The sequence below is a fragment of the Prionailurus bengalensis genome, chromosome F2, assembly GCF_016509475.1.
Source record: "Prionailurus bengalensis isolate Pbe53 chromosome F2, Fcat_Pben_1.1_paternal_pri, whole genome shotgun sequence".
NCBI lineage: Eukaryota > Metazoa > Chordata > Mammalia > Carnivora > Felidae > Prionailurus > Prionailurus bengalensis.
The window spans coordinates 14,849,419-14,872,817 of record NC_057353.1 but is presented as its reverse complement, the minus strand read 5'-3'; positions in this window follow the sequence as shown (position 1 = coordinate 14,872,817).

Below are 23,399 nucleotides of genomic sequence, written 5' to 3'. Positions count from 1 at the left end.
TGTCCTCTGGCCCTCTGCTCTTTTTACATTCTTTATGCTTTCTCTGGTGACCTTTTCCATACCCTAGTAAGGTAGGCTATGCATCTAGCCCAAATCTCTCTGTTCAGCTAAGATCTATTTATCTATCTACCTGCTTAGTATCCAGAACTTAAAGTTAATTATTTTGCTCCGAAACTTGCTTTTCCTATAAGGCTTCTTTTTGTGGATATCCCCCAACAACTGCCTCATCACTCAAGGTAGAAACCTAGGAGGTATCTTTAACTCTCCCCTCTTCCACATCTGACCAGTCATGGTGTTCTTCAGATGCCACCTTCATAATATCTGCCCCCTTTTATTTTCTATGCCCACCTCCACTGCCTTAGTTCTGGCTCAAATAATTAATTTCTTGCCTAAGTCATTTCACTAGTTTCCTCTGATCCATTCATTATGTTACTGCAAGAGTAATCTTTCTAACATGCAAGATAGTATCATGGTACTCTCTGCTTAAATCCTTCATCTGTTTTCTTGACCATTCACAAAAAAAACAAAAATTAAGGCATTTTGGCTTAGAACACTAGATAGTGAATACTCTGTCTTCTGATCTCATTTTCTTCCACCCCCCACACCCTTTCTTTACTTTAGTCTTACCTGTGTATGGACTGTCCTCTGAATGTATCATACCACACTCTCTTCTAGACATGCTTATCCTCTTCCTTTTTTTTACTTAACTCTGGATCATATTTAAAATTTCAGTTTTGGGGCGCCTGGGTGGCGCAGTCGGTTAAGCGTCCGACTTCAGCCAGGTCACGATCTCGCGGTCTGTGGGTTCGAGCCCCGCGTCAGGCTCTGGGCTGATGGCTCAGAGCCTGGAGCCTGTTTCCGATTCTGTGTCTCCCTCTCTCTCTGCCCCTCCCCTGTTCGTGCTCTGTCTCTCTCTGTCCCAAAAATAAATAAATGTTGAAAAAAAAATAAAAAAAAAATAAAATTTCAGTTTATATGATCTTCTTGAAAAGCTCATAACAATTAAAAGAGCTTCTCAAGATTGGATAGTAAATCCAGCAAAGAAGGTAAGCTTGGAAGCCAGTTTCTGATAGTTCAACAAACCCGTATCGAGTGGCTATTATGAAGTTTTAAAGTTGAATGATATATGTTTCATGCCGTCAAACAATTGACAGTTTAATGAAACACGCAGAAAAAGAAATTCACAAGAGGCATTGTAGTCCAGGGTTTAAGAGCATGGTCTCTGGAGACAGAGGACTTAAGATCAATAGCTGTCTATAATCTTCTAGCTGTGTAGACTTGGAAAAGTCACTTAAATCCTCAAATATGTTTTCTTATGTGTTTATATCAGAATAATAATATGTATCAGAAAGTGCTATTGTGAATATAGAGTAAATGAGATTATGTACTTAACTCGTAGTGCATGCTTACGTCATGGTGGTGAGGAGGAAAATGTTGATAATGACAAAAAACTGTGGTGCCCTGGGCTAAGAGTTTTAACCAAATATGAGGGAGGTGCTATAGGCACCTTACTTCTGAGGGCTAAGGAAAGCTTTCAGTTACTTAAACCTCTTCATTGATAAAAATGGAGATAACAAAAATCTAACTGAGTCATGAGGATTAAGTGAAATAATGTGTGTGAAAGTACCTTCAAAAAACCTAGTACATTTTGTATTCTTAGTGAATATTAATTAAATTTAGAGTCTACATATTGATTTTCTTTCCCTTTTCTTATTGTTCTGTTGGATAACTTGCTGGGATTCCTAATGACAGTCAACTATGGTATAAAGATCACCCATGGAATGTTTACCACTCAAAATTTAGTTAGTATCCAGAAACCTTAGACTGATATGAAATCAAAAAAGTTTCCTCATTCAAAACAATTCATTATGTACATAGCCTACCTATACCACAACCAAACTTATGAATTCCTTCATGCAGTTAACACGTACACGAGCGAGATGCCGGATATTTGTCACAGGACTGAGGTGTCATCATGGAGAAATATGTCTACAAAGGCCTTGAATTACAACATGTCTGCCTTTGAATCTGTAACTGTTATCTGTCACTGAGAGGAATCTAAGGTATTTACACCAACTTTGAGCGAAATTTCAAGTATTCTTACACTGATGGGCCTGTGGACTGAACAGCATTACTGCAGAGGTCCCGAGAAATACTGCAGAGCATGTCACTCCATGGCCCACTGAAAAAATGCAGCCATTGTAAAGAAAGGGCTGATGTTGAAGTCTTAAGTCTCTGTGCATTAGAGGGGTTTAATAAATGTACCCTGAAATTAAGAAAGGAAGCCAATGCTATTTAGGACAATCATCCTTTCTTACTTCCTCCCTTTTTTATTACACTTGAACAACATAATCATAAATTATTGAATCACTGTATAGCAATGGATCACAATTTGGGCATGATATTTACTGTCTCAGATATAACTCCTTTCCAACCACAAAATTTGTTGCACATTATTTAAACACAAGCTTGTTATTAATTGAGCAATTACTTGTGAAGCAATCATTATATGTCATGTCCTATGTTCAACCTTAGGAATGTATTGATGTGAATACTCTCCCCATTTGTGCTCTCAAGTGGCTCATAGCCTAGTGAAACAATCATGTTAGTAGAAATATTGCAAAATCACATAGTGATCCCAATAATAAAGGGTTAACAAGGTATTAAGGAATCCCAAAGGTTGAAGCCACTAACTTTCCTTAGGGAAAATTCCATGGAGCTTGAGCTGAAGGATTAATGGAAATATTCCATGTAAATATGTGTGATAGGACATTCCAAGCATTGGAAACAAGATATGCCAAGGTTTGAGGTCATAGAGCAGACTGCTATGTTTGGAGAAGTTGAACTGGGCTGGAGAGTGGGCTGTATCTGGGAGGATGGTGTGAAACGTAAGTCTATAGGTCAGAGGCAAGGGCTAGATTGTGAAGAGCTGTGGATGCCATTTAGGGTTTGGGTTGCACTCATTCTCTACAGGATGCAGAGGACTAAAACGAGCAGACAGTGGTGACCTATGGTTGTGATCTAAATGGTGTAAGGTAGAGTCTGAATTAGGGAGAGCAGAGAGAGGCGTCTTGGGAGCTATATAACCCAGATTTCATCTGCAGTCCTTTTGCTTAGAGTTTAGTGGAAATTATCTTGTTCCACAACACAATCCCCTTTTTATCCCTGGTGGAAGGCCATATCCTTCCCCAAGACTTCAAGGGGGGGGGGGGTAAGGGGGAGAGACACAAATAGAAAGGAGTCTTATCCTTTCCTTGACTTTCCTACCTATTCATGATCAAATTTTCTTCAGACCAAGTGTTCACAAGTTTCATGAGCCTAATTCAAGTTTTTTAAGGTTGTCATCACTTCGTACCCAGATCTTAACCACTTTACCCATTGCTCTTCTCTCTCTTCTTCCCATTGCCATTTTCATTCCTTACATCCTGATTGTCCAAGAAGTGATGCAAAAATGTCTCACTCTCTTGTTCAAAATCAGTCAGCTCGCTCCAATTATTCAAAATCGTTCCATCAAATATTTGTTGAGTTTCTCTCAGTGCTGTGGCCCATGATCTGTGTTGGGCAGAGAATATCGAATAAAAGTAAACCCCATCTCTGTCCTTGTGGTGCTTACAATCTATGAAGAGGAGAGTTTAATCAAATAACCACACAGATACATGGATTATTATAAGTGAAAAGCACTGCTAAGGAAAGAGGTACTGTCCTATGAGCAGAACCAGAGGAAATTTCCCTGGGGAGGTTAGAGCTGAAATCTGAGGGGTGAGGGAGGAAACTAGGTAAGGTTTGATTGGACAGGAAGCACCTTTTCAGAGGATGGAGCAGCTACATACAAGTCCTGTGGTAGAAGGTACTTGTTGAAATGGAAGAGGTGAATGCAGAATGAGCACGTACTTGCAAATTACTAACACTCAAACCAAGTTGTTCATTAAACAAGGGCCTTAGTGTACCCAGCTTTTCAGCTCTTATTGAAAGGTTTGGTATCAATCTCTTCTCAAAAAGATTTCTTCGGCTTCTTAGAAGAAATGGCTTATTCTCCCCCTCAGCAAGGCTGACCTAAAAAGACATATCCAACTCAAAAACATTTTTCAACAAATATTTACTAAGCACCCTTTATATGCTGAGCCAGCCATTCCAGATGTTGGGGGTGTAGGAGTGAACACAACAGATAAAAATCTTGCCTTTACGGAACTCATGTTCTCCTAGGAAAGAAAGGAAGTAGACAAGACAAATACATTTTAAAAACGTGCAGTTTGCTAGATAGTAGTAAGTGCTAAGGAGAAGAAAGATGCAAGAAAAAGTAAAGTGTTAAAAGTAAAGGGTTAAGTATTACAAAAGGTAGCCAGAAGAGGACTCTTTATAAAGGTAACTTTTGAATAAAGACTTGAAAGAAATGTTGGAGCCAGCCGACCATGTGTCCATCAGAGGAGAAAGCATTTTAGGCAGAGGAAAGGGAGCAGGTGCACAGGCCTGGAGGCAGGAGAGTGCCTGTGGTGTCAGAGGAAAAGAAAGTCGCTGAGGGAACTGTAAGGTGTAAGGGAAAGACAAATGAGGGGTGTCAACCATCCACAGTGCCCGGTTTGTTGTCTTACAAACTGTGGCTCTTCTCTGAGAGAGATGGAGATACTGGAAGGTTCTGAGTTGAGGAAGGACTTGATCTGAATTACATTTCAAGAAGACTGCTTTTTCTATGTCCCTCTAGAGGACCACAACTGTACACAGTTGCATAACTGAGAGGGGTCCCTTAAAGTGTACTCCAGTGGGACTTTCTGTCTTTAATTAAAAGAGAACAATTAGATGCCTTCTTACTAAATAACAAGAAAACTCAATCTGTGGAGGGCAGGCACCTGGCTGCCTCAGAAATGTGGCAAGAATAAGATGGCCTCTCAGAGCTTTTTGAGGCAGAAACACAGGAAAGACTGTTATTTATAGTAAACTCCTTTCTCAGGGATTGATTTCACAAACACTCATATAAACAGTGAATGAATGAATGAATGAATGAATGAATGAATGAATGTAAAAGTAAAAGAATGAATGAAGATGAAGCATGTGCACTGAACATGTTTCCCAAAAGCTAAGTGATTTGTCCAAACCTGTAGAAGTTAAGCTAGAAGGAACAAAGTTCCTAGTTCTTTCTCAATTATCAGTCATTTCCCATCCTGTTCCACGATGGTTTCTGTGATGAGGCTTGAGCAGTGAATGCTAACCACTAACTCCATAAATCATTAACACTGGTAATTTTCTACTTAGCCAATTATCAGTGTTAACGATTCCTTTGCTTCTAAGATGGAGAAAGGGGGAAATATTTTCTGATGAAATACTTATCATGAAGGAAAAATGGCAGAAGGTAGTTTAATAGAGGGAAAGGCTCCATTAAATTTTGGCTCAGAAATCTGCATCCCTGTAAGGCACTATTTCTTGGGTTCACTTGTGGTGTTAAAGGAAAAGATACTCCTAAATTTGTGTCTGATGAATATTAAATCACTCTAGCTGACTCCATTACAATGGACCTCCTTCTTTTATTCTGACTCTGTCCACCATAGGGCCTCAACACTTTTTGTCCATGTTTTATAATATTTTGAATATGCCTGAAAGTGGGGGATAAATTTGAATACAGAAGATGGATTGAATTTTCAACATAGAAAATTGTCTCCTGAGTTATGTATTATATAATGAAGTGCACTCTTGGTGTAATTAAAGTTCCTTAATTCACAGGTATATGTCACTTTTCACGTCATTGAACACTCGAGGGCCTCTAAATGAACTAAAAGTGAGGGGTTGTGATTTTCTTTAGAACTGTAGTTTTCATTGGCCTTTATGGGAAAGTTAGTCTGACAAGGTATTCAAAGGACTCCTGCAAATGTTAAAACTTGCCTATTGTTGACAAAGGAATTTCAGAAATCATATTAGGCATGTCATGGGGCTGAAAAAAGGAAAAACAGTATATTAAATCAATGCTTAATAAAAATCACCTGCTAATTCAGTTCATAAAACTCTTGACCTTCATAATATAAGAGATAACATTTTTAATCTTCAAAAAGTGAATTAGGTAACCAAAGTTTTAATCCTTCATACTCACATAAAACATTGGCATGTTAATTTTACTATCAAAATGTGCATTCAACATCATAATCACATGTTTGTTTCTAGTTATGTAGTGTATAAATCAGCTTTGTTTGCCTTTTTAATTAATGATTGATTATTTTTATATCAGCATGATTGATTTTTAAAACCACTGTGAATAATAAGGCAGTTTCATGATCAAAATGAAGGTGAAATATGAAGATAAGAAAAAGTAATTTATCCCAAACAGATACTTATACTTTTAAGCATAGTAATCTTCAAAAAGTGACCATTGTGGTGTCTGATAAGGCTTTGGATCACCAAAGTTCCAATGGATTCTTATCTAACTTTAAATTTTGCTGTAATATTGGAAAACTCTTTTGATAGAGTTCCCAATTTTCAAAAGAATAGCAATATTATCACCTTCCACTGTGTTCTTGTTGTATATAGGGGTGTAAAAAAGATATTTAAATCTTTCAAGATTTAAATCTTAAAATCATGCATTTATTTATTCAAGATTTATGGAACCCCTACTACATGCCAGATGTTGACAGATGCTAGGAGCGTCTAGATAAATATAACTCTGTCATTGCCCCAGTGTGCTCACTATCTAGTTGGAGAGGCAGACAAAAGAACTGTGAAGTGACAGAGGTGACAGTAAGGGAGGAGAGACCAGCTTTACCTGGAATAATGGGGGAGTTCAAAAAGAGCTTCAAGAAGGAGTTGTAAGATGGCTTGAGTTGTCTTTAAGGGCGTATAGGAATTAACCAGGCAGTTCAGGTGAAGGAGGGTCAAAGAGGCAAGGGCATTTTGGCTATGGAGAAGAGCCTATTAAAGTAGGGCATTGGGTTTTAGACCTGGAAAAAGCCTTACAGATAGTGAGTTCTGTGTTCTCTAATTCACAGATGATGAAACTGACGGTGAGAGAGAGGCAAAGTGCTCTGCTCCACTTCCTCTCTCCTCTTTCCCCTGGACAACTCCTATTCATTCTTTTGGCCTCAATTTAAATGTCACTTTGCCACTGGCAGCGTTCCAGAATACCTCTAAGCTAAGTAGCTGCCCCTGCTCTGGGCCTGTAGCACCTTTGTCCTTTCCCCTCCATAAGTCCGTCTCCTTCACTGGAATTAATTTTGGGTATGTCAGTTTTTTTGCTCCTCTGAAAGCTCTGTGAAGGCAGAAATATTGCTCACTGTTGTCACTCTAGGACTTAACAGATATTTGCTTCATTAATTAAATAAAATCACACACCAGTGTCTTTTATTTCAACCTTCATCCTGAAAATTCCTTGAATGCTCTTTTTCAGTTTATCACTGAAATGAAATATCTGGAAAAATTGGATTGAGTCACCACCAGGCATGGTTGTACTTTTAAATATATCATAAAGTATCTATCATCATAATTTCTTCAAATGGTGGGAATAATATGTCTCATTTACATATAATTCCATGTGAGGCAATTTTCATTAACTGAATAGTAGCTTTAATATTGAAGTCAAAATTCTAGGGGATGGAAGAGGCCCTGCTTTATGATTTTGCAGGTCCCTTTCTATCTGCAAATTTATTGCAAACTGAGTTTTAATTGTTATGAATCATTCCTCTTACAATAACTCGTGGGTGGCAAAAAGAACTAAAAGCATAAAGAAAATAAATGCAGGATTCCTGGAGTTATGTAAATTGGAAGACTTGTATAGGACCATTTGGGGACTCATTCCTATATGAATTAAATAAGGCTTCTGTAAGTTATAGACAATTAATAGTTATATTGAAAATAAAGGTAATCAGTAGTTTTTAATCTGCCATAATACAAATGTGATGCCATGAATACACATTTTTTTTTGCCATAAATATACACTTAAATAAAATCTGAGGCATAGTATTAACTAATTATGGCACTAGAACAATTTTATTTTAGTAAAATAGACAAGTTTTCTTCTTTTCTTGCCCCTAAAGGATGAATATTTCCTGATGCTCTATCCTTAACATTTCTTCATGAGGTCTTTTTAAAATTTCTATTTAAATGATGATCAAAAGCATCTTTGACCCCAATCTCTGAGTTTTCCTGGGTAACTCTTCGATACCTCAAATGCAGCAAGTTCAAAACTGAATTAAAATGTTTAATACTTTTTTCTTAAACAAATATTCTCCCTTTACAAGAAGTTTCTCCTATTGACATCTCTGCTTTTGTAAATGGAATAATTATTCTCATAGTTGCCAAACTTTGAATTAATTCTGGAACATTTTGTTCTCCTTTCCTCACCTACCGTATTACCAAGACTTGTTGATTCCTCTCCTGAAACATGTCTTGACCTGTTCCTTCCATTAATGCTTCTACCATTATTTAAAGACTGTTGCTACTAACTTCCTGGGTTATTGTGCACACCTCTCATCAGGTTTCTTCCCAGCCTGAACAGAAGTGCCACATTAATTCTCTGAAAGTGAAGTTCTGATCATGTCACTCTTTCTTTTTGTGCTGCAACCTTCATTTACTTCTCCTTGCATGGTGGACATAATAAAATCTCCTCAATAGCATCTTTGGGGATTTTCACAGACTGACCACAATCTACTTTGCAACGTCATCTGCCACTCTCTGCTTGTACGGAGCTTAAAACACCAGCTAAACTAGCTTCTCCACTGTTTTCACATATGCATGACCCTGCCACCAAGTGCTTGTGAAGTTAGCCCTGTCTACTCTCTGGCTTATCAGAATCGTACTGTGTTCAATATTGTTTTTTCTGAGATGTTTTTCTTGGATGTCCTTCCTATCCATGGTAATTGCTATTAAATATCAAGTGCCTGCAACATTGAGAATGTGTTTTACCAGAAATTATTTTAATTCTCATAATAATACTGTAATATAGTTTTTACAACTTTGCTAATTTCAGTTTCTTTAGCCAACGGGGAAACATTTGCTGGGTACCTAATATAGGGCACTCACGATATTAGTTACGGGAATAGAAAACTTTTGCAATCATGGTATTTGCCCTAAACTAAAACTCAGAGAGATTGAATGGCTTGGCCAAAATCACCAAGTGTCAGAACTCAGCATTTCTCTACTTGCTTGATCTTCTCTCTCTCTGATTCTGGTACATTTAAGAATGTATGCATGTGGTAGGGGTAGGTGGATGTTGAGGGGTAGTTGGGATGGTTGAAGGAGTTGAAAAGCTTTCCAGGGGCTCCTGGATGACTCAGTCGGTTGAGCATCCAACTCTTGATTTTGGCTCACATCATGATCTCAAGGTTCGTGAGTTCAAGCCCTATGTCAGGCTCTGTGCTAAGAACACAGAGCCTGCTTGGGATTCTGTCTCTTCTTCTCTCTCTGCCCCTCCCCGACTTGCTCTCTATCTCTCTCTCTCTGAAAATAAATAAAAATAAACTTAAAAAAAATCTTCCCAGATGTTTCTTATAGTTCATTCTCCTAGCTGACAACCACTATATTAAAAATTCATAGTAAAGCTCCCATATTATTCTCTATGTAATTGATTTACATATTTAGTGCATATTACACTGATGGTAGTTTTTTTTTGCTTCTTTAAGGAGTAAGGAAAGTCACACTGATTGATTGAATACCAGTATTCTCTAGGCATTTTATTTACGTTATCTCTCGTTTCTCATGACAGTCACCTCAGAGAGGGGTTTTTATTCTGATTTTACCCACATAAAGCCAGAGACCCAGCTGTCAAGGGACAGATATGGAATCTGAACCCAGTCTGTGTGTTCCCAGAGTCCTTCTGTCTCCAGTGTACCACAGAGCCTCTCTGTCTGTATTAGAACATAGATTCCTTAGGGAGAGAGACCTTATTTTTCCTCTTATCCCCTACAGCACTTAACACAATGCCTTACACAGAACATGCTCTCTACATATATTTGTCTAAGGAATGAAGAACCAAAGCAAACCAGGAAACATTTCTTTGTTCAGGGAAATCAAATGAGCCTCAATGTATAAAGCCCTTGAAGAATAAATAAGCCATCAGAAATTATAATGTCAGACACATTATTACATTTCACAGTTTTTCACAATTTGCACATTCCTATTGATCCATGAAATAATTTAATTACATAGATTATTGCATTATGATATAGTTTGGTATTGCCATTTTCCCCAGCATGTTGTTGGATGGAGATAAATTCTTTCTCAGAAAGGAAATATATTACAGAAGAGTCTAAATAAAGATGAAAGGACTTACATTCAACTCTTCCATCCCCAGGATAGTAAAGGCTAGTTCCCTCAAGCATATTTTAATGATTTTCCATACCAGTATTCCAGCTGAAGGAGCTTCAATTATTTCCCAAGGAATAGTATGGAGAAATTAAGATATTTTAATGGAAAAACTGTTCTGACTCCTTTTTTTTTTTTTTTTTGGAGGTGCAAAGCATATCCTGACAGTTGTCCTCACTGGAACTCTGGAGGAAATCAGAAACTTAAAAATGACTGTCAGATACATTTCATATTATCCTTTTGATAAATGTAAATAGTATAATTAGTTTTTTTTCCTATTCATTCTAAGTCTTTACCTTTACTAAAGTTAGGTCTCTTTAGACACATACAGTTGTTATATCTCTTTACTATCAAAATACCTTGTTTCTAATATTTTAAAGCATTTTCATATTTTATCTTATCCTCATTTGAGGCTCATAGGGCTGCTTGTCAGTCTTTCTGGTTTCAATTCACAGAAACATTATCAGGTTACTTCAACTAATGGGAATTGTAGGGATCAATAGGAAAATGAAAAATAAACCATCTTAACAATCTTGTAGACAGAAATCAGAGACCTTAGATTTCAAAATTTACATAGTTGATTTAACGTATTTTTGACAATACATTAAAAGGAAGGTTTTTTTTTTCTGTTTTTTTTTTTTGCCCCTACTTGATAGTAGTGATGGGGGTTAGTAGACCCCCATTCATGCTTATCTCAATGTCTCTGCCTCTCAGTGTATCCTCTTTTCTGCTTTGAACTTCATGATTCCTGCTGACTCATGATTTTTACTGATCCACGGGTTTTGCTTTCTGGCTTTTCTCTGTGTTTCTGTTAACATCAGTCAGTCCTATTACCTGTGTGTTTCTTTGAGTCCATGAATGTTGGACTAGTCCTAGTCTTTTTGTGTGGATTTCATGTCAGGCATGGATCTCTGACACAGAGACTCAATGACAAAGAAACTGTTTTCTAGTTCCTTGAGCAGAATGGGGCTGTGGATGTGTCTACCACTGTGTCCACGCTTAGAACATTGCACTCCCCTCCCCCAGTAGAGCCTGGTATTATTTTGATATGACAAGTATAGAAATGAAATCTCAGTAAAGTCACATGATTAGTTTATATCCATGCTGCTACTGGAGGCAGAGCACAGTTTTCCTGAATCTTATACCCATCCAATGGTCATATAACTACATTACTAAGAAAAATTATCTTATGCAAATTTCGCTTGGTTTAACTTAGTGTCGTAAATAACTTTAAAAAGTTATTCATCTTTATGAACTTCAGTTCCTTTATTTGTATAATAGAAGCCTTTTAGGGTTGTTACCAGATGAAATGACACAATATATGTAAAGCTGTTAGCACACTAGTAAGGGGCTAATGATTTATAAGTATTGTTATTACGGGATGCCTGGGTGGCTCAGTCAGTTGAGCATCTGACTTCGGCTCAGGTCATGATCTCATGGCTCGTGACTTTGAGCCCCGTGTTGGGATCTGTGCTGGAGCCCTGCTTTGGATTCTGTGTCTCCCTCTCTTTCTGCCCCTAACCCACTGGCATTCTGTCTCTGTCTCTCTCAAAAAGAAATAAACATTAAAAAAAAAAGAAATTATAAGCATTGTTATTAGGTTCTGTGGTATCTGAAGTATTTGAGCATTTGCACCTTATAATTTATTTTATTTTTTGCAAAACTTGTCCCCAATGCTCTTCTTTTTATTTTCTCAATTATTTTCCTTTAAAAACTGTTCTCCCACTTCTAAAACTTTCAGATTATTCACCAATAATGATAATAAGGATGAAGTTGAGGATGATGATGATAGCTAAGATTTATTGAACAGTAATTTGCTAAGCACCTATGTTATATCACTGAATTTTTATAACATCACCTTATGGTACACACGTTTATTACTCTCATTTACAGATGAGGAAATTTAGCCTCAGGAAGACTAGGTCACAAAGCATTGCAAGACCCAGGTCTGTCTTTAAACCTAAATCCATAGGTTTAAATCCATAGGTTACATTTTATTTATTTAAAAAAAAAATTTTTAATGTTTATTTATTTCTGAGACAGAGAGAGACAGAGCATGAATGGTGAAGGGGCAGAGAGAGAGGGAGACACAGAATCAGAAGCAGGCTCCAGGCTCTGAGCTGTCAGCACAGAGCCCAATGTGGGGCTTGAACTCACTCACAAATGGTGAGATCATGACCTGAGCCGCAGTCGGCCGCTCAACTGACTGAGCCACCCAGGCACCCCAGCATTTTATTTATTTTTGAGAGAGAGAGAGAGAGAGACAGAACATGAGCATGGGAGGGACAGAGAGAGGGGGAGACACGGAATCCGAAGCAGGCTCCAGGCTCTGAGCTGTCAGCACAGAGCCCGATGTGGGGCTCGAACTCACAAACTGTGACATCATGACCTGAGCTGAAGTCAGACGCTTAACTGACTGAGCCACCCAGACGCCCCCCAATCCATGGGTTTTAACCAGAACACTTGCTGAGACACTTCCTTTGCCCTTTTTGTTAATGGAATCTATTCCCCATGAGGCCCATAATCGTTCAATCACTGTATAAACATTGCCACAGCTACAGAGATTATTCCAAGAGATGTGTAAATGACCTGTGCTCACAAATTAATTATTCTCTTGTTTTATTATTTATTTATTCACTCATTCATTTTTTATTTATTTATTTTTTTAACATTTTAAATTTTTTTATTTTTTATTTATTTATTTTTTTTGTTTTACTTATTTATTTATTTATTTATTTTCAATATATGAAATTTATTGTCAAATTGGTTTCCATACAACACCCAGTGCTCATCCCAAAAAGTGCCCTCCTCAATACCCATCCCCCACCCTCCCCTCCCTCCCACCCCCATTCATTTTTTAACATAGATCTAGAAGGCAACAGTCCTTATTTCTCTGGATACTAAGCTTTGAAGATATTCAACCCAAAAGCTGTAAATGCTATGTTTCTAGTATCGAGGATAAACCAGAGAATGAACTGACAGCAGAGGAAGTAGAGCAAAGTGAGGAAGGGTGTCCTAATGGTTTCATATACCTGATTTCTGTTTTTCCTAAGGTAACTGTGTGCACTTGTAACTACTTTGGATAAGATTAAATTTGGTTAGACACAGCATTCAGCAGTTTTTAAAAGCTAGTTCAACTTGTTCGCAAAGCATTTTGACTAATAAAATACTCTGCCTGCTAAAGTAAGGACAAGCAGAGTAAGACTATCTAACTAATAAAATGAGAAAAATAATTATAATAAAAAAGAAACAATGAAAAAGACCTTAAAATTAGAGACATAGAAAAGATTTAAAGAAAAATTTTAAACTTTACTGTAGACAATGATTATTAAATAATGATGAATTTTAGGAATTAAAACTGCATGAGTTTTTAAATGGATGTGATTAATTCCTAACAAGGTTATGAGTTCATTTCCTGGTGAATATGCTGATCGTAAGCTTCAAATTTTATTTATTCATTTATTAATCCATGCATTCATTTACTTACATTTATTTATGTTTATATTCATTTACCAGCTAGTATTTATATGTCATGATATTTTGGTTTTTCTGCTAGAAAATTGAAACACCATGTCAAGTGTTACCATTGTGAGCATGACATGAAAAATAGAAATCTTAAATGCAAAGAAGGTTAATTAATTTGACTCTATAAAAATGGAGTTGAAGACAGACAACATTCTGAAAAAAATGTTTACCATGCAAATGGCTAGTTTACATAACATACGAAGAATTCTCATATGCTGATAAGAAACTAACAATAAAATAGGCAAAATGTCTAAATAAGCCTTTCCAAAGAAAAAGAAATATAAGTGCCAGTAAACACACTCAAAAAGTCTAATGTTATACATAACAGACAAATACAAATTAAGACAACAATAAATAATTTTCAAATATTAGATTCACAAAGATTAAAAAGATTGACAATAATGTAGAGCACAAAAGCAAAAGAAAAAATTAAATTTCCTTACAACTTACAGCCCATTGCCAAGTCCTTGAGACAGACAGGGTGACTTTCCTCCAGGAACTCAACTGTCTTGATGTTAATACTTTGCTAGAGGCAAAAGGCAACCTTGCTTGACATTAGCCTGACCCCAAGGATCCTATAAAAATCCCTTTGGAAACTTCCTTTATTTCTACCTCCCCTCCCCCCTTCTCCCCCCCCCCCCCCCGCCAAGATATATGTTAGCAGTCATCCTCCAAGCATATGACCCACTGATATACATCTAAAGTGTCTCAGGACTAAGGTTTTACTAGACAGTAGTAAATGATTTTATCCTAACAACAGCTAGGCCCTCAAAGGTCCTGGAAACCTTGCTTCCAAATTCCTTAGAGACTTATGCTATTACTAACCCCTTCCCAACTTGAAAGTATATAATCAGTCACTTTCACAACCCCAGTGAGCTCTTTCTGACCACGGATCCTGTTTTTGTGCTTCAATAAAACCACTTTTTTGTTTTTTTGGCACCTAAGATGTCTTCAAGAATTCTTTCTTGACCATTCATTTCCAAACCACAGCATTTCACATTGATAATACTGATGATGCTCTCTTGGTGAAGATATGAATGTGAAACAGAAAGTTTCATGTAATTTGGGCCATTAGTTCAAGCTTATTTGGAGGTTAATTTGGAAAAAATATTAAACTTAGAGCTGCAACACAGCAAATATTTTATATTTGACACAGAATATATTTAAATTCAAAGATGATAATTGCAATGCCATAAGTAATAGTAAATTCTGCAACGCCAGAATTAATAAATGCTGTGTAAAAAGGAGTATACACGCACTCACAGGTACATGGGAATGTTTGCATGAACAACAAATATGTACAGAAATGTTGTTAATAGCCTCTTCTTTTCTTTTTTATATTTTTTAGAGTTTATATATTTTGAAAGAGAGAGAGACAGAGACAGAGAGAGAGAGAGAAAGGGGAGGTGTAGAGAGAAAGAGAGGGAGAGAGAGAATCCCAAGCAGGCTCTGTGCTGTCAGCATGGAGCCTGACATGGGACTCAGTCCCATGAACTGTGAGATCATGACCAAGAGTCTGAAGCCTAACCAACTGAGCCACCCAGGCACCTCCTGTTAGTAGCCACTTCTAAGGACTGGTTGGTGATATAGGCAGAATGGAAAATCTTAATTTCTACTTAAACACAGTGGCATATTTTGTACTGAAAAAGCTATAAAATATCTTAAATAAAAACTCTTCCCAAAAAGGAGGCAAAATATGATTTTCCATGAAGATGATGTCACTTTGGCTTTCTTACAGCAAAAAACAGTCATTAAATAAAAGAGGAGTCGATCTTGCAAAGTGAATGAGGAGTTGGTTTTAAGATAGAAATGGAGAGATTGTGTCCTGAGAGTGGATGATGAAGAACAAAAACCGCCCAGGAAACAGAAACAAAATAGAGGAAAACAATCACCTTAGATCCCAGGGCTTTGAAATTCCGTGGTTTAAGCCTTCATCACTTGCAAATCTCTTGTGGTTTTGATCTATGTATTTTTTTTTCTAGGATCTATTCCACCAAAGATTGTTTTAATATTTAAGCAAATATAATCTTATCTTTATCAAATCTCACATAGAAATTCTTCAGCCTTGAATTTTCTGCACTACAAAGGAGAATGTTTAGAATTACATATAGAACCAATTTACCAATTCATCTAATCATTTTTTTCTTTCCTCTTCTATACCACAGTCTTTATCATTTGGGGTCCTCTATTTCTAAATAACTTAAACAATGGAGCTCCTATTTCTCTTGAAGGAACAAACTACCAGATAATAGGTCTAATTTTCTGGAAATGTTCATGATGTCCGGCTAAAATTACACAGCTCTGACTCATTCTACTTTTCTTCATAATATTTGTAACTTCTTTGACCATAATTTTGTTCATGCTCTTTGGACATTTTTTGAATGGGTATTTCAGTTTTCTTCTGCTTGTGCCATAATTTCTTGACTTAACTAATGAAGTATTTTTTGCTAATTGAATTGAGACTGTAACATTATGTAAACCATAACAAATTTTTCCAGAAAAAATTAAATGCTGAATTAATTAATTTTATTTTGCAAAACAACATCAGACAAAAATGTCTGATTATAAAGCCAGATTTCCAACACCTAGCGTTTTCCCTAGTAATACCTTGCTTTTGTTACAGGGTAGTTGTTGAGAAGGAAAGGGTTCTGTGCATTCTGACACAAGCTTTAAAATTCATGGCCATTTCTCATACCTTAAAAAGCATTTTGTGGGCTGTACAAGAGAGAAGGGGGGATGGGAGGCAGTCTCAATAGGTTCTGCATTAGCTCATTAAATACTAAAATACCATTTCTATTTTACATAATTTAACATGGCAAACTATAAAAAAGGTGAAACTAGCAACCCCTAGGCATGCGTTTTAAAACATCCTCATTTAGATGCTAATTTTGATTCTAAGTGTATGACTGGCTTAAAAAAAGCCATTAACAACGGGCCAGATTACTTAAAAGGGATTATTAGGCAAATATGTGAGGGTGTTCTGATACCAAGTGGCCCCTTTTATGACGGACTACAACTACCCTAAGTAAAAAGGATTAAAGTATTTGTTTTAAAGTAAAAGAGAAAAATCATACAATAGATTTGAAAAAAGAGAAAAGTAGATAATAATCAACCCAAACATAAATCATGCAGCTAAAAAATAAGCTTACCTTTTTCCTAGTGCTAAAGAGACTTGGGTTACGGTAATGTCTATAGCATTTAGAAGCAAGGGTTGACTGGACATAATGATGAAGTGAACTAAAAAAAAAAAAAAATGTTTAATAACAATACCCTACCCTGCCTTTTGTGTTATTAAAACCCACCATGACAGAAAAGCTGAAACAAGGAAAATAACCGACAAGAGGGAGTGTATGTGTCTCTAGCTGAGACTTAACTCATGACTGGCCAAAATGACACAATAATGTATTAACACGAAACCTTTCAGACAAAAGAGATATATGACAATGTATTATACTGCATAAATCGATGAGTGGTAGAGGGTAGGTGGATGGTTCTGTAAGTACATCATGGCCAAAAAAGGCTGAACCGGCTTTGAATATGGTTCGCTGCCAAACTTGTACACTTTTCTCAGTAAAAGGAGTACAAAGAAAGTCTGACCAGCAGACCTAAAACATGCAAACCTATAGCAATAGTTACATTTCACCTTTGAACTTATTAGACAATTAGCCTTTTCCATTTCATAATTGGCTTCCTGCTTTCAATCTCTAACATAGCTCAAAGTTCTTCTCCAAGAGGTTGCCAGATTAATTTTCTTAAATGGTTCCTCTTGTGTTATTACTAATTGTTTAATAGTTTTATAGCTCTTGCAAGAATATAAACACTAAAGGGGCAGGAGTTGTTTCTCACTCGTTTTCTCCAGTAGCTTGTAAGGGGTCTTGCCTGTTGCTGCTTAATAGATTATTGTTGGATGGTGGATGGATGGATGGACGTACAGTTTTAAAGTTTTCTTCATTGCCTACTAAACTTTAAAATAATATTCACTCTGACATCAAAGGGCCCTTTATCTTTCCAAAATTCTTCTCTGTTGCTTTAGACTATGCACTATTTTCCAGCCAAAATGGACGGCCCACTGTTTCCTAAATCCACCCCTCCTTTCCCTTTCGTCTGTGTGCCTTGGCTCATGCTGTGAATTCCATCTGGAATATCATTTCTACCCTTCTCTTTATCTGCTTCTCAAAATCCTACCTGTTTTCAAGTTCCATCATAAACATCAGCTTCTTTGTTAAACCTTCCTCTTGACTATGTGTGATCTATCTCTTTTTTCAACGTTCATGATGCCTGCAATAGTCTCTTTTTTATAATGTCTCCTTTAATTAAACTCTCAGGCTGCTTCTCTTTCTCTTTTCCTCCTCCTTCTTCTTTTTCTTCTTATCTCTTTTTATTTTTTGTTTTATTTTTGCTATTTGACCATAAGCTCCTTAAGGGCAGGAAATCGAGTATTATTTGTCATGCTAGCTCTTAATATTGTTTTCAAAAAAATTTTTTTTAATGTTTATTGCTGAGACAGAGAGAGACAGAGCATGAGTGGAGGAGGGCAGAGAGAGAGGGAGACACAGAATCTGAAGCAGGATCCAGGCTCCAAGCTGTCAGCACAGAGCCCGATGTGGGGCTCGAACTCACGGACTGTGAGATCATGACCTGAGCCAAAGTCGGACGCTTAACTGACTGAGCCACCCAGGCCCCCCTCTTAATATTGTTTTCAAACTGCAGATTTCAATACCCTGAGTGGGTTTTTTAATTAATTTAGTGGGTTTATCATTTTTATTAAATAAATTATAACAATAATTTATTAATTAGGACAGAATTAAAATATCAGGATGTATCAGACATATATTAAGGTTAAATATTGTTTCAGAAATATTGTCATATAAATATATTAAGTGTATGCTGTGTCATAATATCAAATGTTTGTTACTATCTCTTACAACCAAAATTTCCCAAATCACTGCCCAACAGCTTTTAGCTCAGTTACTTATACATAATAGGCAATCAATAAGTATTTTCTAATGAAAGAATGGATTTTTTCATGAATTTTTTCATTTGCCTTAAAACACCCCTATGAGCCATTCAGTTATATGTATTTCTGCAGGTAGACTTTAATGTCAAAATAATACCGATTCAGTTCAGGAATGTGGGAAGACTTAACATTGACAATGCGATTTGAGAACAGGAGAGGAACGTTTCTGCTAAAGTGGAAAGTATTGTTACTTTTTAGAAGCACTTAATGCTTAGCTTTTGAGGTTTTTCTCCTTGAACAGTGTGGTCCATTTCTATTCATTCCTAATGCTTTTTGTTTCTTAATTCTAGTCTCATGAAAAGGCTCTAAATAAATGTAGATTTCAATTAAAAGAGGCTAGACTGTTATTTATAATTAACCATCCTAATAGTGTGAGATTGTTTACTAGCCAAATGAAATAGAAATGGTGGCTTTTACAACAAATTCCGGGTGGGAGCTTGTTGCAGCACATTTGACTTTCTGTTATGCCAACACAGCTGGAGGCAGATGGCGGAAGTGGTTCCGAGCTGCCTGCCCATGAATAATGGTAGGCGAGGGGAGCCCAGCCCTGCGGGAGGGCTCTGGCTCTGCCACTTTTAGGAGAGACTCGGAAATACCTCTTTGTGTTTAGAGTATTGTTACCTCTGAACAGGCTGGAGACCTCCTGCTAAAGAGCAGGAAATAGGGAGCACTGCGGTTTGAAATTAAAGTGATTACTTCACACACAAACACCCACACCTCTTAGCATGCTGCACACGGGCTGTGGGGTCTGCCTTCTCTTTCTGGTCAGGCTCGCTGGAAGCCCTAAGGTTCTTTTCACCTCAGTGAAGATCATAATCCCTACTATTAATATTGACCTCTATTAATATTCTATCCCTACTATTAATATTGACCTCTCTCCAGCACTGCATAACGATGTTAAAAGAACAAGCGTGGCAATCTTAGGGCTTAATGTGAACAAACTTCTCTAAGTTGATGAGAAGTTGAAACATTTTATTTCTGATAGAGTTGTCAACACTGCATATACGTTGGTTGTGTTACGCCCACCCGCACCTTTGTTTTGTATCCCTTCCCCTGCCCTGTTCCCATTTATCACTTGTATTTTCTCACTTCCTCTCAACATTCTCTGTCCATTCATACAATGGAATTGGCAGGATACTGGTGTAAGTAACACTTGGTCATCCACAACTCTGGCTATCTCTGCCATTATCATTGTCATCGGCAACAGCACCCTTCCTTCTCCGTGCCTCCCGTAAGACCGGTGTAGTACAGGAGAAGTTTTCCTTGACCTTTTTATGGTCCCTGACTGGGCTGAAAATTAAACTGACAAGACAGATTAATAGGAGAAAAGCATACACATTTACTTAATGTAAGTTTTACATGACATGGGAAACTTCATAAGGAAATGAAGACCCCCCCCTCTCCCCCCAAATGGTTAAGCTCGTTTTTGTATGAAGCTTGATAAGAGTGAAAAGCAATGAAAGAATGTGATAGGACAAAACGGTATGAGCTACGGGTAGTAAAGTGGGGGGAAAATTGGCAAGCCCTGTTATAGATTCCTCTAGGCATCATTCTGCCTTCAGAGAGATAAGGATGCTTCTTTTCTTCAAGTTTAGGGAAGACACTTCGACAGGAAGGTCTTTCCACCTGATTCAGGGGAGTAGAGAGAGATCAGAGCCATTCCTGCACCTGCCATTTTTCAATTCCTTCAGCTTAAAATACAAAGCATGTCAGGGCATCGTATTTTGGGAAAGCATGTTCTGAGCCGCATTACTGACGTGACAACCAGGTAAGATTCTACTGGCCTTAAGAAATTAAAGAGGTTTGAATGATTTAGCTTGAAGGTTATTGTTAATTAGTTAAAGGCTTGAGTTCAATAAGAATTATTTTTCAGGGGCGCCTGGGTGGCTCAGTCGGTTAAGCGGCGGACTTCGGCTCAGGTCACGATCTCGCGGTCCGTGAGTTCGAGCCCCGCGTCAGGCTCTGGGCTGATGGCTCAGAGCCTGGAGCCTGCTTCCGATTCTGTGTCTCCCTCTCTCTCTGCCCCTCCCCCGTTCATGCTCTGTCTCTCTCTGTCTCAAAAATAAATAAAAAACATTAAAAAAATTTAAAAAAAAGAATTAAAAAAAAAAAGAATTATTTTTCAGAAGATAGTATTTTTCTTCCAGTCACAACAGAATAAAAGTAATTGTGTTAACATGCTAGCATATGGTTTTCCATTAGTCTTATTCCCAAGTATTTGATTGGGATGACTGTAGGGTGTTCTTTGGCATCAAGGTATCCCCAAATGTCAGCATGGGAACTAGTACCAATTTTTACCCTATAGCTATTTCATACAAAATAGTAGTCACTGGTCACATGTGGCAATTTTAATCCTAATTTGAACGAATGAAAATAAAATGAATTCAGTTCCTTAATTGAACTAGTCACATGTCAAGTGATCAATATCCACATGTCCTTAGTGTCTAACCTCCTGAACAGTGGAGGTATTGAACATTTCCATCATTGCAGAATGTTTTATGGATAGCACTGTTTTGGAAACTTCTAACCTTAGCCCCACACTACAGGATTCCAGGATAGCATATAGAATCCCAACAGCTATTTTGAAGAGTTATATACTAGCCGGAGCTATGTTTTGTTTTATTGTCCATTTAATGTTGACATATTTTTCTTTATCTCTTCCTTTTTTTTTTTTGAATCAGAGATACCTAGGGGCACTTTGTTGACATTATGAATGGGTTTGGTAGAAACTGACACTTTTTTTCTGTAAATATTTATTGAATATTTACTATATACTATACAATGTCCTAGATACTGCAGTTAGCATTATAAAAAGCTATAAACAGACAAGATCCCCACCCTCAGGGCAATAAAATTATAATTAGGGAACACAAATAGAAACTAAACACACACACACATCTCTAAGTGATAGAATCCCATATCCCTTCCCTTCTCTAACAGAGAATGAATGGGAAAAGTCTGGGAGTGCTAAAGATAAACCAAATAATTTAAACTGGGTAACTAACTTCCTGGTAATTCATTTAGTTTCAGGAGTTTCTAGTAGTTTAGGTCAAAATGAAGATAATCCTTACAATCTAAATACATTTCAGCCTATGGTCAGGGAAAGGAAAGAAGAGTAAGAAAGCATAGATGTAGCCGAGAAAGCGTAGGGAGAGAGAACAACAGGTATGCCCATTTTAGAGTTGACCCTTGAAATGGATCTTGGAAAAGGCATTCAGAACTTTGCCTCATCTCAGAAATATGTGAGTCACGCATACATTCATTCATTTGCTTGTTCGTTTATCTATTTAGCATTTTTTTTGTACTTGGCAATGTGCTAAAAATCCTAGAGTCCAAGAACTTTAGGATCTATTTAATTTCAGCCTGTAGTCAATGATACAGCTGGAATGTACTGGAACTGGGTCCAAAATTTGAATGTACCTCCCACATAGTTAGTGGAAGAGATGGATAATCCCTGTTCCATTATGTTTTATGATGCCTATTTAAAGTTTGGAAACCTTGCAAGGCTTGTATGCTCCCAAATGAATTTGGTTTTAGCCTGCCGTTGCTTGGTTCAGGCAAGTTTGATTTAACACAGGTGCTTGCTTCACTGTAGAGTGAAGTTGGGGAATAGATTTAAGAGAACATGTTGAGTATCTCCAGGACTTTGACTAAATAGACATTTAGATTGTTAGATTTCTAGGAATTTTTTTTTTTGGTAAACCAGAAGTAAATTGCCCATTTGTGGTCAGATGCAATCAAATGTCAGTGATACCTCTTCCTAGATGGCTCCTCAAATAACTTCTAAATGTCTTCTTGAACTTTGGTGTTTCTATCTTCTTGCTAAAATCTATCTCTGTCCAATTACCACATGCTTTATTGGTTTTCTGTGCTTCTAATTCCATTATATTGCATGGCCTTCTTTACAAAATCAATATCTTTCATTAATTTTTGTGACTCATACACAAAGCACGCTTGTTGATTTTAATTATCCTGAGACGATGCTTTAAGTAACAAGGCTCTGACTCATCTAAATAATATTTGGTTATTTACTTGTGTAGTTACTTAAACGCTCAACTCATAAGCTCTATGAGGGCAGGAATTGAATCTGTCTGGTCCAACACTGGTATCCCGTCACCAAGTACATGACTCTATGCCTGGCACATAATTTGTTGCACCCCCATACATCACAAACAATTGTTGAAAGGATGAATGTGGATGAGTTTATCAGCATATAATCATGACCTTTTCTTCTACACATAGATCTTCAGAATTTTAGTAGAAATTGTTGGAAAGGTGCTCTCATGCATATTGCATATTGTGTAGATTGCTTTCCTTCTTCCCTGGTATATTTGGGAAGAAATTACTCTGTATTCATTTTCTTTCTCACAAAGGATGTGGATAAGGCTGGTGCCAGATTCTGGACACAGAAACAGTCTAATGGTTTGAGAAATGGGTTGGGATTCTTTTTGGTGGGTGTACAACTGATGGTATGATTCTTGCTAGCAAAGCAGGATATCTAGGTTTAACTGCCGACTCCACTGTTTATTAGTTTTATAGATTTTAGTAAGTTACTTTACTTCTCTGTACCTTGGTTTTATTA